General features: G+C 63.4%; 1 protein-coding gene and 1 long non-coding RNA gene across 3 annotated transcripts in view; one reads left to right on the top strand and one right to left on the bottom strand.

The window, feature by feature from the left end:
* Positions 1-1,787: 1,787 nt before the first annotated feature.
* Positions 1,788-15,316, bottom strand: LOC139185879 (uncharacterized). Its single transcript, XR_011569490.1, has 3 exons — positions 15,190-15,316; positions 3,126-3,290; positions 1,788-2,273 (listed from the first exon to the last, which is right to left on the bottom strand). It is a non-coding gene; the product is annotated as an uncharacterized lncRNA (long non-coding RNA).
* NACC2 (NACC family member 2) overlaps positions 14,558-17,096 on the top strand; it is an 83,740-nt gene continuing 81,201 nt past the window's right edge. Inside the window, exon 1 of one of the 2 annotated variants that reach the window (XM_070799554.1) lies at positions 14,558-14,712. The gene's annotated coding sequence lies outside the window, so the exon portion shown is untranslated. Of the gene's footprint in view, positions 14,713-15,169; positions 15,305-17,096 lie in introns of those variants that run through there. The other variant, XM_070799556.1, reaches the window with a different exon arrangement.

Raw genomic sequence — 17,096 nt, 5'->3', positions numbered from 1 at the left:
GGAAGGCCCTTCCTCTCATTCCCACCCCACCCCACCCCACCCGCCCCCGCCGCCCCTCCAGGCCTGGCTCCTGCAGGAGCCACTTTCCAGAAAATCCCCAGCCATTGACAGCTCCCCCAAAGATGGGAGCTGCACCCCCTCCACCCCCAACCTCACCAACATCCCTGCCCGGGTGGGGACGGGACCATGCGGGGGCAGCTGACTCAGCGCCCGTGGGCCTGCCCCTCCCCCAGCCCCACCGGGCAGCGTGCCCAGGCAGGCTGGCAGCTGTGTCACACGGGGCCTCCGGCAGGGTTGCTGTGGCTCTCACTGTGTGGCCCGCACTGCGCCTGAGGGGGTGGCAGACGGATGCCGGGAGGGCCTGAGCAGGCGGGCTGCCAGGCGCCCCCAGTCCAGGCACGTCCACGGCCTGAGGCAGAAGAGAAGGGTGCTCAGGCACCGCCGCCACGGCCCCAGAGTCAGCTCGTCCTCCTAAGCCAAGAGATGGCGAGTGCACCACCCTGGGCACAGGCAAGCTCACAGGAGCCCCGGTTGGGCAGAGCTCTCCCACCCCGGCTGGCCCAACTGTGGGCACCTGCCACCTTGGCCCTTGTGACCTAGAGCCGTGGGGCGGGCACAAGCTGAAAGGGGCGGGTACTGCCACCCGTGGGGACTGGCCCCGGGCCAGAGTGGGGCAGGACTTAAGCCAGGACCCCCAAGGGCCCAGAGTGCCAGGCGGCCTGGCTAGATGCTGGGGCAGGCAGGTGTTGCTCTGGGGATCCCAAGGGTGAGACCACAGACGCCGGGCCTTCCTCAGTATCCTCAGCACAGAGAGGGCCGTGGATGCAGGGCGAGCGTCTGCGGAGCGGGGACGTGAGGTCTGGAGGGCCGTGTGGTCAGAGTGGGAGGGGCCTGGGGCAGCCCCCACCCGCTGCCCTCTCTGGACCCTGTACTTCTGTGCTACCTGCCTGCCTGCGGTCGGTCAGTGGGTTGATCAGACAGCGTCTTCAGACAGAAGCCCCGGAGGCTGATGCAAGTGTCCGCGAGGCCCAGGCCACGTCCCCATCAGCGCGCGTGACCCCCATTCACACAGGAGAACCCAACGCGGCCCCATTCTGCTTTCTTGGAATATTAATGACTAGCCCTGGCTGAAATGCTGCATGAATATTCATACAGAATCAATGGTCCAGCAGAGGTGGCCAGGGGAGGGGACGGTGACATCGGCCCGGAGCCTAGGAGGCCAGGGCGGGGCTACCGAGCGGAGTCAGCTGTCCTGCCGTGGCGGCCCCCTCCCCAGGCAGCAAGCAGTGACCTTCCTGTCCTCACTGGGCTCAGGAGCCCGGCACCAGCTGTCTGAGGCCGAGATGGGGAGACGGATGGTCTGGCCCAGGGCCGGGCGTAGCCAGGTGTGTGGGGAGCCCCCCCCATACAACCTGGGGCCCCTGCTGGTAGGAATGGTGCTGTTCACCCTGACCGCCGGCCGCCCCTGTGAATGGGGCTCACGTGACCAGAGAACGGGTTTCCAGATCTTTCCAGCGGCCCCTAGCACCCTCTCCCTTCTCTTTGCTGTGCTGCCCCCTGGGCTGGTGGCACTGGGTGTGTCTCCGGCCTGGAGGATCCTTGCCCCCTCTGCCCACTGCCCAGCCCTGGGCTCCTCCAGGCCTGCGCCGCTGCCCAGTGCCCACCTGTGGACTTTGCAGAACTAAGGGGGCCTCTGCTGCCTGTGGGAGGGTGGTGGGTAGCTGCTCTTTGATGATATGCCCCTGGGTTTTAAGTGTGAATTCATCATTTACAACAGCACTGTGACATAATGGGAACATGAATTATTTGTATGCTTTTCAAATTGTACTTCGATGACCCTGTTTCCCCGGCTCCGTGCATGAAAGTGCCCCAATGAACATGATTATCCTCCTTAATCCACACCCTGGGGCTGACTCAGCCTGCGCTGGACACCCACCGGTGTCCTGAGCGGACGGGTCACTGAGGAGCATTTCAGAGCGGCTGCAGCCCTGTGTGACCCCCCACCCCCCCCCTTGCCGTGCAGCTGACCGGCACACGTGTGTGTGTGCACGTGTGCACACTATGCAGACACGTGTGCGCACAAGTGTCCTCGGTTTGGAGCAGGGGCAGTTCCAAGCTGGGAGGCGAGCGTCCCAGCTCCATTTGCCTTTCTGGCTTCCTGCATGTGGTCCTCTGGCTGCTGTCTTCAGAGCTGGTTCTCGTGGGGATGGGTCTTATTCCCGACCCTGTGCTGGGAAGAGGGGGTCGCTTCTCTCCACCACCAGCTCCTCCTGCTAGAGAGGGGAGAGGAAATGGGTGGGGGGCAGTCTGGACTCACCGCCCAGAGTGGACAGGTCTGCTGAACACAGCTCCTCCCAGGGGCTGGGAGGGGTTCTGGGGAGCGCAGCTCAAGGCCAGCATTTCCTTCCGGGCGGGGGCTGCAGGGAGGAGGGCGCAGCGGGCTCCAGTGGCCCCTGCAACCCAGAGGGACCAGGGCCCAGCCTTCCTGGCCCCCCTGCTCCAGGAAGGTGCCGGCAACCGGGGCGACGGCTGCAGGGCCTGCCTGGGGGCAGATCAGCCGCCCTGGTCTTGACCTCAGGGACACGACCTGAGGGAACAACCTCTAGAAGGACCTTCTCAAGGAGACCTGGCCCTCTGTTGAATGATGAGCGAGTGAATGAACAGGACTGTCCTATCTCAGCCCTTTCGAGACAGAACATCACAGATCTGGTGGCCCATAAACAGCAAACATCTGCATCTCCCGGAAAGTGGAAGTGCTAGTCACTCAGTCGTGTCCGACTCTGTGACCCCGTGGGCTGTAGGCCACCAGGCTCCTCTGTTCATGGGATTTTCTAGGCAAGAATACTGGAGTGGGTAGCTATTCCCTTCTCCAGGGGATCTTCCTGTCTGTTTCTCCTTGTTGGGGCTGGAAGTCCAAGGTCCCGGGGCCAGCAGAGTGGGTATCTGGCAAGGGCAGCGTCCAGGATCCCAGACACCATGGAAAGGGTGGAAAGGGCATGTGCTCTCTGGGTCTTCATCTATAATCCCATTCTTGAGGGTGGGGCTCCCCAAAGCCCCCACCTCCTAATACCTTCTCCTGGAGTCTAGAATTTAACATGTAAAGTAGGGGACAGGCACACACTCACCATAGATGCCCCGTGTCCCTGGGGCTGGCACTCAGTAGTCCCTCCACTTTCTTAATGACTGTGTCCAGGGTCATTCAAGGCCTCCGTCAGCTGGGTCTCAGGGTCGGGAGGTCTCCCACCAGAAGTGCCCATGGGCATGGGTGCTTGACTTTTGCTGAGTTATCCCTGGAAAATCAGCCCCAGTCTTTAGGACCTGGCCCCCGGAAGTCCTTCTGCTCGTCTCACCTGCATGTCTCTAGCTGCAGCTGTCAAAACCTTTGCCAAGTCCTGTCTGCATCCTGTCTGTCTCCTCCCTGGGGAACCTGTGCCCAGCTCTCTCCTGCATCCCCCAGAGGCACTGACTGTCCCCTACGCTGCCATATCCACCCTGCCCAGACCCTACTATCCCTCCTGGGAGAAGGTGAGTCACGTGGCTGCCTGGCCCCTTGGCCTTCTCAGGAGCAGGCAGAAGCAGCTGCTTAACAGCTGCACTAGATGTTGGAGGGAAATTTAGGACAAAAGAGGAAGCAGATTGAGCATCCAATTTAAACCGAGGGGAGGTATCCAGAAACCAAAACTGCGCTGCCCTAATTCACGTGCAGAGCGAGCCACGGGTTTGCAGCCTCTGACAAGAAACCGAAAGGCTCACCCAGTTTCCTTCTGTGCAAGGGATCCAAACTTGCCCGACAGGCGCCTGCAGATGGCCCCAGCCTCAGCACTGCAGGCCCCTCGTGCTAACCAGTGTGTCTGCCCTGCAGGGCAGGCTGAGGCCAGGAGGGGTGGGTCAGGAGTCAGAAGCGCAGACAGCTACCCCAGGCCAGCTTCAGCCCAAGGCCACGCGGGGCCTGGGAGACGGCGCCTCACACCCCAGCGGTGGGTGTGCTCTCGGACCCAGCTCCCAGCTGGAGAAGGTGCTTCAGTGGACGTGGGGGCTGCCCCCAGTGAAGGGCTTCTGGGAGGGGTCTGGGGCCAAGGGAGTAAGCCTCAATCCCAGAGCTGCTCTCATCAACCATCAACCCCCACGAATGAGGCCCCGCCCTCGGCGAAACCGCTCGTTGGCTGTGGGGTGGGCGGCAGGGGTGAGGGGTTGATCTGTATGAGAGCGTGCGGGCAGGGATGGGCCTCAGGCCCCCTTCCCCCTGGGCACCCAGCCCCGAGCTCAGGAGCCTCCAGTTCCCGAAGCCAGTGCGTGCCTGGGTCGGGAGCCAGGAGTGGGAGCCCAAAGGGGCAGGCGTTCCAGCCTGGTGCCTGAGGTGAAGGAACACCAGGAAATCAACACGCTCTGCCAGGGTTTGGAAGGGAAGTGGATTCTGTGATAAAAGGTCCTGCACCCAGCACCTGTTCAGTCCTCCAGCTGCAAGCAACGTGCCCGGGGCAGGATCCCTCCCTGGTGGAGACGAAAGACAGGGCAGCCTGGTCGGCCATCAGGAAGAGAGACGCCATCTCCAGGTGTCGGGGCCTGCTGCCGCCCGCCCAGAGGCAGGTGAACCCCCACCCAGGAGAAGCCCGTGGCCCACTCAGGTGTGTGGGGGTGGTGAGAGGAGCACGGCAGTTCCCCTGTGGACACGGGGCGCAGCAGCCACGCCCTGCACCCTCAACCTCCACCTGCTTGTGGCACCCACAGTCAGTCCGGCTCCTCCCTCCCCGACGCCCCTCTCATCGCTTATTGTTCAGTTGTTAAGTCCGACTCTCTGTGACCCCAGGGACTGCAGCACGCCAGGCTTCCCTGTCCTCCACTATCTCCCGGAGTTTGCTCAAACTCATGTCTATTGAGTTGGTGATGCCATCCAACCATCTCATCCTCTGTCGTCCCCTTCTCCTCCCACCTTTAATCTTCTCCACCATCAGGGTTTTTTTCTTTTCCAATGAGTCGGCCCTTCGCATCAGGTGGCCAAAGTGTTGGAGTTTCAGCTTCAGCATCAGTCCTTCCAATGAACATTCAGAACTGATTTGTTTTAGGACTGACTGGTTTGACCTCCCTGCTGCCCAAGGGATTCTCAAGAGTCTTCTCCAGCACCACAGTTCAAACCCTCCCATAGTTTGCAGGCACCTAATTCCCTGGATGGGCTCTTCCTGCACAGAAGTGCCCAGAGGACCTGGTCCTGGACCCGGAGATCCCCAGCCCTGAGGTGGGAGCCCCTTGGTGAGGGTTGGCCTCCAGAGGCAATGGGACCGTGGATGGATGGGGACATAGATGTTAGCACAAAGCCCAGGCCTGAACTAAGGCCCACCCCATCCCTCCCGGCTGGATGCCTCGCTGGGGCAGCCTGGATCTGAGCCACCAGGTCCCTGCTCAGAACTTCCAGGCAAAAGAAAGATGGCCACGGCCAGCAGGGACCGGGGCTGCAGCACCAAAGGGCAGGGCTGGATTCGGTCCGCACTGCCACCCCAGAGCCCCGGGTGTGGACTGCTGGAGCCACGGTGGGGTATTAGGAGCCTAGTGAAACAACCGCACTGGGGGTGGGGGGTCTCCTCTGTGGCCGGAGACGGCCATGTGGTCTTCATCTGTTATCAAACCTAGCGACTCCCTATGGAGAAGGTGAGGGTGCCCTTGGGGAGGCCCAGGAGGTGCCAGGCCCACCTGCAGCCCTAGGCAGGGGAGTGACGGTCCAGCAGGGCTGGAGGCCAAGGGGGCAGAGGGAACACACCACTCGTCCCCCAAGGAGGCCCTGGCCTGGGGCAGCCCCCGGGGAGCTGGCCAGGTGAGGGCTGATGCCTGAGCTCCCGGGGTGTGAACCCCGCCACTGCCGCGTGGGCAGGGCTCTGCTGACGGCCGCGCCCTGCGGGCCTCCCTTGGGTCACCGTGTGGACCCCACCACCCCTGCGGAAGGGATGGTCTTTAGTTCTGGGTGCCGTGGACCCCAGGCACCTGTTGCTCCTCGCAGGACCAGACCCGGGTCTGAGTCTGTGGGGTCCTTCCTGCTGGCCTCAGTGGGGGCCCCTGGGCTGTGAGCTGCTGCCCTGCATGCAGACCCCAGATTCGGTGTCCCTGCCTGTGCATCTCTTGAGCTGCCAGAGCATCTCCTCACCACCCCCCCACATCCATCCCCAGGGTCCCCCAGGCCCCCAGCTGGCAGGGCCTGCGAGTCTCAGGCAGGAGCCTGGGTCCTGCAGGCAGAGCGCAGGCCGGTCCGGGCCCGAGGACACTCCCCGAAGATCCCAGTGTGGACCAGCGCACCGGTCACCTGGGGATCTGCACTCTGCAAGTCGTGCCTCAGAGCCTGGGGGTGGGTCAGAGTGGGTGGTGTGGAGCGTAAGGGTCCGGGGATGGCATTGTGGCTCGGGGGAGCCACTGGAAGGCTTTTGGAGGAGGACAGAGGGTCAGCTGTGTGGCCAGATGCCGAGAGGGGAGGACGAGACCAGGACAGACCGTGTGACCGCTGCTGACAGCGAGCCTGCTACCCCCGAGCCTCTAACCCCAGCCGAGTCTGGTCTGACTCCCCAGGGCCTTGACCCTGGAGCAGCAAGTGCCACTTGTCATTTCCCCGGGGGGCCTGATCCCCCAAACTGTGCTCCCACAGCCCCGTCTGAGGAAACGGCCCTCATGGACCACCATCCTAGCGACAGTTCGAATGCTGCATCACTGACCCTTTCATCCTTTGGGCTCCCCATCCTGACCCAGTCCATGCCCCTCAGCCTTCCCTGGGCCCCAGGAGAGGCCCCAGCTGTCTAACAGAACTTTCTCCTCTTCACCTCCACCTGGGTCAGAACAAGGCAGCCCTGGCCCCGCCCCTTGCCACGGGCCCCGCCCCTTGCCACAGGCCCCACCCCCGAGCCTGCTCCTCCTGGCTCCAGGGTCCTCCTGGCTCCAGGGTCCCTGCTCCCTCAGCCCTGCCCACCTGCCTCCTCTTCAGCCCTAGGTCTCCTCTTGGCCAACAGCCTCCTCCTCTCAGTGCCCGGCATTACTTCGTTTTTCCTTGCAGAAAATATGAATAACATAAAATCCACCATCTTAATCTTTTATTTGTGGTTGGCTGTTCTGGGTCTTTGTCGCTGCACAGGCTTTCTCTAGTTGCAGCAAGTGGGCTCAGCTGGTAAAAGAAAAAATCCGCCTGCAAAGCAGGAGACCCCAGTTCGATTCCTGGGTCAGGAAGATCCCCTGGAGAAGGGCATGGCAACCCACAACGGCCGTTCATGGGCTTCCCTGGTGGCTCAGATGGTAAAAAATCCGCCTGCATTGCAGGTGACCTGGGTTCGATCCCTGGGTTGGGAAGATCCCCTGGAGGAGGGCATGGCAACCCACTCCAGTTTTCTTGCCTGGAGAATCCCCGTGGACAGAAGAGCCCAGTGGGCTACAGTCCATAGGGCCGCAGAGTCGGACACGCCTGAGCGACTAAGCACAGCGCAGCGTGCCGGGTCTCTGTCGCCGCACGGGCTTTCTCCAGCTGCAGCAAGCGGGGATTACCCTTTGCTGCGGTGCCCGGGCGTCTGGCCGCGGTGGCTTCTCTTGTTGCAGAGCGCAAGCTCTAGGGCACCTGGGCTCAGTAGCTGTGGTGCACAGGCTTAGTTGCCCCGTGGCACGTGGGATCTTCCCAGACCAGAGATTGAACCCGTGTCCCCCACATTGGCAGGGGGACTCTTATCCACTGGACCACCAGGGGAGCCCCATCTTAACAAAAACACAGGGCAAGGGCATCAAGCACACTCACGTCACTGTGCAAGCATCAGCACGCCCATCTCCAGGAAGCTGCCGCCTTCCCAGCCGCCCCTCTGTCCCCACTGGTTGCTCACGCCCCTCCTCCAGCACCAGGCCCTCCCCTTCTATTTTCTGTCTGTGCGTTTGGCTCCTGGAGGGACCTCCTGTAAGTGGACCTTACCGGGTTTGTCCTGCTGTCTTGGGCTCATTTCACCAAGCACAACGTCCTCCAGGCTCATCCACGCTGCAGCCTGTGTCAGAATTTCCTTCCTTTTTAAGGCTGAACAGCATACCGTTGAACGTGTTCACTACATACTGTTCAACCCTTTGCGGACACCTGGGCTGTTTTGAGGTGTGACTGTTATGAACAGGTGCACACATTTCTGGTAGACCCCGTTTTCAGTTCTTTGAAGTGTGCACCCAGGAGTGCGATTGCTGGATCGCACGGCAGCTCTATGTTTAATATTTTGATGGACAGCACACTGTTCTCCACGGCGCCTCACCATTTACATTTCTACCAGCATTGCACGAGGGTTCCAATTTCCCCACATCCTCCACAGCACTGGTTATTCCCTGTTTTTCATTTTGTTTTGGTTATATTCTTCTCATCATCGTAAGGGATGAAGTGGTATCTCCTTGTGTGCATGGCACTTTTCAGTCCGTGATTTTTTTTGTAACCATCTGTCTGGGACATAAGCCCCAGGGGAGCAGCCCTGGCCTGTCGTGTTCTCCATTGACCTCCGGGGCGGAGTCCCAGGCCTGGCACAGAGCAGGACTTCCAGGAGGACCTGATGTCTGTAGGCGAGCGTGCTGCCTGCTCCCCCTGCCGAGCATGGGGACCGCCTTACCTGCAGACTCCCCAGGCTGCTGCAGCCTCTGTCCGCAGTCCCCGCTTCTGAGCAAGACCTGTCTCCTCTTCATGGGGCTTGATTAAACCATCTGCTCATAAGTGTAGAGCTCAGTCGTATGTGAGCCAAAAGGAGGGGCCCAGCAGTGTGAGAGCCAGCGTGGGGAGGGGTCAGGATGGCTTCCCTGAGGGCCCTAGTGGACGACCTTGGGCTGAAGGGTGAACCAACCAGAGCTCACTTGCCAGCACAGAAGAGGAGGTTTCCCAGGCAGGGGAATAGCAGGTGCAAAGGCCCTGTGGCAGTGGGGGCGGGGGACGTGGCCAGCACAGACAGGCAGCTTGCGTGGGTGGGGAGAGGACTGAGGCCAGCCGCTCAGGCCTGGCGGGATGTCACTGAGTGAGGCCCTGCCAGCCCTTCTGGGCACACCACCCACTCCTCCCCCACGCCACCCGCCCCTGCCCCACTCCACCTGTCTTTCCCCTACTCACTGCACCTCGCCCTTGGGCATCACCCTAGTCCCCAGCTCGCATGGCTACAGGATGGCCAGGCTTTCCCATCAGATGCTCAGAAGTTTCATAGTCCCCCCAACATGGGGTCCAGCTGCCACTCACAGCAGAACATGGGCTGGCTGGAGGGCTGGAGCCCGCCGTCTGTCCCCAGATTCACTGCAGGACAAGCTTGATCCTGGGTCTGGGGTAGGGGGACGCCCCCTGGGCAGGCCTTGCAGGGGGTGACGGGCACCTGCCATGCAGAGCCAGGTGCCACTGGGCCCTGCAGGTCATGGTGGGCTTCGGAGCAAGCTCAGCCACAACCCCAGAAAGAGTCGGAAGTGCCCACTCGAGTGTTCCGTGGCCCAGCATGACCCTTGAGATGATCGAGAGGTCATCTGGAGGGCGGAGGGGTGGCCCTTCCCTGGGGGGAGGGTGTCTCGCTAATTCTCCGGTGAGAATACCGCCACGAAAATAGCAGTGGCAGTGGGAGGAGGCAGCCAAGGGACCAGGAGGGTCTTGTCTCCAGGTGGCTGCCAGCCCCTTTGTGGGAGGATCTGGGGTGGGTGGACCTTGCAGACTCATCTCCCCACCATCCTGCCCAGTGCCCGGAAGCTGCAGGCAGTGCACCCTGATAGGCAAAGGGGAACTCCAGGCTCGGCCAGGAACAAAGGCAGAGGTAGTCTCATTGGAGGGCAGGCTGGGGCCTCCTGGGAGAGGTGCCAGCCCGGAGGGCCCGTGCTGGGCTTTGGCTAGAGGGTGGCCTGGGCCCTGGGTGGCCGGGGAGGTGCCTGCCCATTGTCCTAGGCTGTCGTCGCCCAGAGAGGCCGTGACAGTGAGCAGCCCCCTGCTGCTCTCCAGGCCTGGGCGGGAGCCACCCTGGGGGGCTGGCAGACTTCCCAGGGGGTGGGGGACGTGTCGGGTAGGCCGTAGGATTGGGAGGGGACTGTTCCAGTATTAAAAGTGGGGGTGAACTCAATGAACCCCGAGCTGGGGACAAGGTGGGCATAAACCAGCTAAACTGGAAGGCCTGACTTCTGCGGGTCTGGGGGAGGGTGGGGACCCTGCTCAAAGCCGGCCTGCGAGTGGCTGGCCTGGTTGGCACGGAGCGGGGGCCTAACAAAGAGGCACTTGTGGACTGCTGGCACGCGGCCGCTAACGGGGCAGCCAGGGCCCCGCTCAGAGCCGGAAAGGGAGCCGCGCGGCTGTCCTGACAGCCGCCTGGTCTACGGAGGGGTCTTTGCTGCCTGTGCCTCTGCTGGGAACACTGCTCTCAGAGTTGCAGGAAAACCCTCCACGGGCCCCTCCCCACGAAGGCCTGGGAAGCCCCTACGTGGGGGCAGCTTCCGAGGAGGGACTGGACAGGAAGTCAGGTGGCCCCCCTGCCACAGACCTGGAGGCTCCCCTGAGAAGGCACGCACTGGCCGTGCCAGCCTGGGCTCCTCCGTGTCCTGCTGGCAAAGGTCAGGCAGGAGGCAGACAGACCTTTCTCTGCTCCCCGCCCAGCCCGGACCGGGCGCTGTCACGGCTGCAGCTCCCACGCAAGGCAGCCGGCAGGACCTGCTGCCTCTCTGCTGATCACGATGCTGGAGTCTGTTCCCAGCCACGGGTCCGACCTGGTGTCCCCCCTGCTGCTTCCCTTCCTGCTGACTGGGTGCCCTGGACCCTCCGAGGACAGGAAAGCGGCACCAAGAACTCAGGCAGGTGGGGGGGCGGTGTCCAGTCCCTCGTCAGCAAGCACATAGCATCCCTCAGGCTCCCACACCCCACAGATGGCCATGGGCATCCGGTCTGTGCCGGGTACCCCGCAGGTCAGGGCCAGGGCCGTGGACAAGACAGGGAGCCTGTGCCCCAAAGGGGAGACAGGGGCTCTGAACCTCAGAGTGGATTCATACAAGGTCGGGTCAGGGAGAGCTGGCTGGCAAAGGCCCAAATGGCTGTTTCATACAGGAGGGTCAGGAGGGCCCATGGTCCAGGGACATCCGGGCAGAGACCCAAAAGGAGCCGTAGGTCAAGCCTCAGAGACGCTGGGGGAAGAAGGTCCAGGCAGTGGGGACAGCAGGTGCAAAGGCCCTGGGGAAGGAGGGCGCCAACGTGAGGAAGCCCCATGCAGGAGCCAGTGTGGCTGGAACCCGAGTGCGGCCGAGTGGAGGGGGCGTGGGTGAGGAGCCCGGTCCCAGCCACTGCAAGGACTGAGGCTTGCATTCTGAGTGAGAAGTGAGATGGGGGCGCAGAGGGAGCTGAGTAGGGGGGCGCCGTGATCTGACATGTATAGAAGCATCTCTGTGCTGTCATGTGGAGGCAGGGGCTCAAGGGATGGATGGGGGGACCGGAAAGGGGCTCGAGGGGGTGGGCAGGGGGGCCAAGCAGGGGCTCGAGGGGCCAGGCAGGGGGCTGCTGCAGGGACCTGACGCGGGGGTGGGTGGAGAGGGGAGTAGACGGGGGGTGGGGGGCGCGGGGTAGACGTAGGGTGGGGAGCTGGAGCAGGAGGGGTGGGTTGGAGCCCTGACACAGCCTGGCGGCAGAGCCGTAAGCACTGGGGTGTGAGGAGGGTGGGACGGGGATTCTGTGCTGGGCCTAGGCTCTGGACAGATGGAGCTTCCGGAAGGAAGCGCTGCCACATGCTGAGGTGGGGGGGACCGGGCACAGAGATGGGCACGGTCAGTCTGCATCACACGGAGACGTCCATCGGCCACCCGAGGGGACAGGGCAGGGAGGTGCCTGGCTAAGTCAGTCTCGGGCTTGGTGTGCTTGATGGACCTTAATCTTTGAGATGAGCCTCAATGGAGGACGTGGGCCTCTTCCCAGAGCTGATGTGGCAATGTCTGCAGATCCGCCCATTAGTATTGGCTTTCAGGGGTCTCCAGGGTGGGGAGCCCCAGGCTGCATGGGGCCCAGGACAACAGCAGAGTGGGCGGAGGCCTCAGCTAACTGGGCTGGACTCGGGGAGCACCAAGGGGAGAGGCGTCGGTGCTCCCACCACGGGAGCCGGCTCCACCCCGCTGCCCAGCATTCGGCCACCTTCAGGACCACCGGAGCAGCACCTGGCCGGCTCCCAAACACGTCCACTGTCCAGGGAAGGACAGATAGCAGACAAGCCTTGCCCCCTAGTGCGCCCAGAGCCCCCACCCCTGACACCCTCTCATCAGTCTGTCTGTAGGGTCACCTCTGTGACTATTCTCTCTCCCTAGCCTGACACTCTCTGGATAAAAGGCGGGAAGTGAAGCTATAGACCCAGAAAGCTCAGGATGGGAGGCCAGGCCAGGCCTCCCTGAGCTGAGAAACCCCTTGCTGGCATCTCAGACGGACTGCGGTGCTAATCAGATCCCTCACGAGGGGACTGCAGCTGCCCAGCCTGCATATCAGCCAGCACAGTTTGACCCTTCTTAACGTCTATGAGTCCTAGTGATCAGACAGAGGGACCACACTCCGCTCTGCCTGCTGGGGGACCGGGAGTGAGGAGGAATCCCAGGCTGGCTACATTTTCTTCCTAAGCTGCCTTTTCCTCCTAAGTGAAACAGGAACAGAGAACCAACTTGATGGAACTGCTGTGAAAATCGAGTTAGACAACTTGCAGGGCGTGTAGCACAGGCCTGGATTCTCACAGGTGTTCAGCTGTAGTGTTTAAAACGTGCAGGTGTGGTTTGCACACACACCCCCCCCCAACAACATGCACACAGAAGTTGCACCGAAGCCGCTCCTCAGCCCTGGAGACAGGCTTGTGGGTTATCTGTTGTCTTCTAAAAACTTTTCAATATTTTCCAAATGTCTTTTGTTAAAGAAGAATCTCTTTCATGTTTAGAAAACACAAGTGATTAAAAACAACTGGAATGTTCGAAGGTGTGACCAGCTCCCCAAGTGAGTGCATGAAACAGCCAGCACCCCACCCCATCTTCACCTGGCGCCCGTGACGTGGCCACATCTGTAGACCCCATCCACACGGCGACCCGCGCCACCGGCACGAGGTGGGGGGCTTTGGAGCCTTGTGGATGGCTTTTCGCATCCTGACCCCTTGCCTGAAAGTGGCTAGGGAGGTCCCTCTGGGCTCAGAGGTGTCTGCAGAAGCCCCAGTTTCCCAGGGCCCTGGGGCGTTTGCACAGCCGAGGTTCTAATAACACTGAGGAGCCAGTGGCAAGCTGGGGCTGCAAAGCTGCTCTAGGCCAGGGCATGGCTTCCCTCCCCTGCGGTACCCCACCCCCACCCCCACCCCCACCCCAGCCTCCACCGGTCCTGTGCTGAGCAGGAGGCAGTTACCTGTAAGGACCACATGCCAAGCCACGTGACTGTGTCTCCAACTGATAAGAGTCCCCTCAGGACAGTCAGACTGCCCTGCAGGCATGTGCTGGGCTGGGAGGATGTGGGGCCTGGGACAAGCTTAGGTCTAAGTGGGGCTCTGGGGGTGTACCCAGAGCATCCTTAAGGCTTCATACCCATCCCCCCCTGAGGCAAGGCAGGAGTGAGCTGGTGGGGGGAGGCTTTCTCTGCTGACCTCGAGATGGGGTCGCGGGTCAGTCCATGACCAAAGTCAAGGACTTATGAGACTGGGGACAGGAGTACTCAGACCAGCTTCTGACCACTGTCCTAGGAATGACCTTGGCTAACTGTCCTGCAGGGCTTTAGCCCCAGCCTCTGACCCCCAAGGGACCCAGAAGGTACTCTGGGGGTGAAAGTGAAGGTGGGAACCCTGTTCTTCACACCAAGCCCCTCCTCCCAGTGACCCTCTGCTCAGGACCACTGACCCGGTGCCGCCCCATTTTCCTGCAAGGACCCCGCGGCGCTGAGCGAGCCAGGTCTCTGGCCTAGCAGGGCTACCGCAGCCTGTCCTGACCCCAGGCCTCAGGTTAGTGTGGGGGCGACTGAGGGGGACTTTTGAGGGTCCTTTCCGGTTTGTAGCTGATTTTATTTGTCCGCCCTTGTTTTAAAACATCACCTCTGTCCACGGGAGGGGGGCCTCGAGCAAAAAACCGGGAGCCGCTGGGGTCGGGAGGAGTCACTAACAGCCAGTGCGCCCAGATCACGCCGGGCCTGAAAGCAGACCCGGCCGCCTTCACGCAGCTAGCCGTTACCCGGCTCAGCGCCGGAGGCGCCGGCCACCGCCGCTTCTTCCGCAGCCCCGCTCTCCGGCCTCCGGGCGTCCGTAGCAGCCAAGGCCGCGCACCTGCTCCCGCCGGCGGCCCCACACAGCGCGGCATCCCGGTGCTGGCGCGGCCGCCGCGGGGAGGGGGCGCCCCAGGACCGGGGGTTCCACACCTCCAGAGTGTGTGGGTCAGCGCCCCGGTCCTGCCCGCGTCCGGCCCCGGCTTCTGGCCCCGCGCAGGGTCCCACGCCAGGAGTCGGGGAGGAGGCGCGCGGAGGGGGCGCGGACCGGCCGTCCCCCGCCCCGGGACCCGCACCCGCTCCGTCCTCGCCCCTTCCCGGGCGCCCACCTGGCGCGGGGCGGCGCGCCCCGGGGCGGCGAGTGCGCGCACGCGGTCGGCGCGCTGTCCCTTTAAACGGCCCGCGGCGCCTCCCCCGCGCGCCCCGCCCGCCGCGGTGCGGCCCGGTGCTGGGCGCGGCCGGAGAAAGTCCATGTGAGCCGGAGCGCCGGGCCGCCGGAGCACTTCCTGCCGCAGGCCGGACCGGGCCGGCGCCCGCAGGTACCCCAACTTCGCGCCGCCCGCGGGCCCCGCCGCCGCACTTCCCGCTAACTCCGCGGCGCGCCCGCCCTCGCCTGCCGCAGTGCCCAAGTTCGCGCCGCGCGCCGCCCGCCGAGCTGGCCGGCGGCGCCCGGGCCTGGGGAGGCGCTCGCCCCGGCCGGGCCGCACCCCGCCCGCCCCGCCGAGCGGGGACCCGGGCTCTGGGCGTCTCCTCTCCCGCCGGGCTTCTCGGGACACTCGGCCTCCCCCGACCGGACGGACGGATCTCAGCCCTTCGGGGCGGAGAATGCGCGCGAGCTCGGCGGGGGGATACGGCCCTGGGGACACGCCCCTCCCTCCGGGGCCGGGGTCCGAGGCCGGCCGCGCGGCTGCGCATCAGCCCGCCCTGCGTCTCCCTTCCCCGCCTCCCCAGTCCCACTGGATCCCCCCGCCCTTCGGGGCATCACTGCCCTCTGGGCGCCCTCGTGCACCCCCTACCTGGGAGAGCCTGGGGGACGGCTGCACTGGGGCGGGGGATCCCACCTGTCTCGCTGCGTTTCCTGCGGTGCTGAGGTCTTGGGGCCCCGGAGCCCCTTCTCCAAGAAGCTCAGAGGTGAGCTCTGAGCTTGCTGCCCTTCCCCACCCCCGCCAGGGCCGGGCGCGGGGCCGGGGCGGGGGGTGGAGGGGGGGCATACTCAAGCCCTTCGGACGTCGACCTGGTTGGGGGGGGGGGTGGTCATGAGGTCAGAGGTCACCTCCGGGTCTCCTCTTCCGGGCTTCTCAGAAGTTTGGTCTTGGCGCTTTTGATGGCCAGCTCTCTGCTGGTGGCCCTTAAACCTGTGGATTTGCGGTGGGTCGGTCCTGGATCTGGGCAGATGCCCACTATGATGGAATCTTCCTCCTTCTCCAGACCTGGGTCTGAAAGGTTTTGCCCACGGGAGCAGTTGGGCTCTTTCTTTCTGGTGGTTTTTCTGAGGACCGGTTGGGCACCCAGCTGTGAGTCCCCTGGCCATAGGTTCTAGCTGAGCCTGTCCTGTGTGTCGGTGGGGGGTGGGGGCGGGCTGGGGGTGGAGGGGAAACAGGCTGTATGGGCTGGCCATCTGGCAGAGCTGGTCTTCTGAGCACTCTGAACACACACCGAGCTGTGCTCGCTGGGTCTGGTCTGGTCTGGTCTGGTCTGATCTGGGTCTCTCCAGGTCTCCACTTCCCCACCTTCCCCTCCTCTTCCCCGTTGAACTCCGGGCCCCTCTAACCCCCCCCCCCCCCGCCCCGCCCCATCCCGTTGACAAAGGATGTGGGTCTGGTATTCAGCACAGGTGCTTCTCAGCACTCCATGCGGAGTGTCGTCTAAGCCCCCCTAGGACCCTAGCGGAGGCGTCTCTGAGGATCGGCTCCATTTTAGAGAGGAGGAGTGAAGGGTCAGCAGCCAGCACTGCCATCCACCTTCCAACACTCCCGTTCCCCTCCTCCCCGTGGCCCTCTGTGGTGCCCACCCCTCCCAGGAGGCCCACTGGCATCCTCCTGTTGGTCATGCCACCGTTGGGTGGCACCTCGGCTGGAGCCTGAGTGAAGGAGCTGGGAGGGGCGAGGCCTAGGGTGGCTGGCCCCCGCTGCTTCGGTGAGCTGGTGGGAAGGGGCACCGAAGGGGGACCATGTCACTTCTCTGCTCGCAGTGGCAGAGGTGGGTGCTCGGTGGTCACACCTGGCGGGGTGGGCGCCGGCTGTGGCACCTGATAGGCCGCTGACTCCGAGCCGGCTCCGTCTGGCCCCTGCTCTGCAGCCGTTCGAGGCGCCTGCAGAATCTTGGCCCAGGAGAAAACGCTTGTGTGTTTTCTGACGGTGACACCAGCCACCCTGGCTGCCCGGGAGTGCCTCTGGGTTCCTTGTCAGGGACGTGGTGGGGCGCTCAGAGGGGCCTTTCCCGGGAGGTGGGCTCGTGGGTGACTTTTTACACAACCCTTAAAGCGTCCCTCTGTTTTCCAACTGAAACGTGAGCTGCATTATTCATGGAAGACAGACAGTGGTGATGGCAAGTGCTGAGCTGGCATTCGCAGCCGGGGCTCCTCTGGCACCTCTGCCTCTAGCTAGGGCTCTGCAGGCCTGACTTGCGGCCTGGGCCAGGGTGGGCCTGGTACCCCTTCCGGGACAGAAGGTAGGCACTGTGACTTCGACCCTTTCAAGGGTGTTCCCAGGGCTCCACCCCACGCCCCTCCTCTGAGCACTGTGCTCTCTGGAATGTAGAGCCTGAGCCTGAGCGGGCTGCAGCAGACGGGGTCTCCCTCCTGGCCCTGGGGCCTCCTGGTGCGGCCCCCGGCACTCACCATCCGTACAGCGGGAAGCCTCAGCCACCTGAGGCCTCATTCCTTCCACCTGGGGATGCGAGCCCGGCCCCCACAGCCCATCTG

The sequence above is a fragment of the Bos indicus genome, chromosome 11 (genome assembly GCF_029378745.1).
Source record: "Bos indicus isolate NIAB-ARS_2022 breed Sahiwal x Tharparkar chromosome 11, NIAB-ARS_B.indTharparkar_mat_pri_1.0, whole genome shotgun sequence".
Lineage (NCBI taxonomy): Eukaryota > Metazoa > Chordata > Mammalia > Artiodactyla > Bovidae > Bos > Bos indicus.
This window is presented reverse-complemented; position numbering and strand designations above follow the sequence as displayed.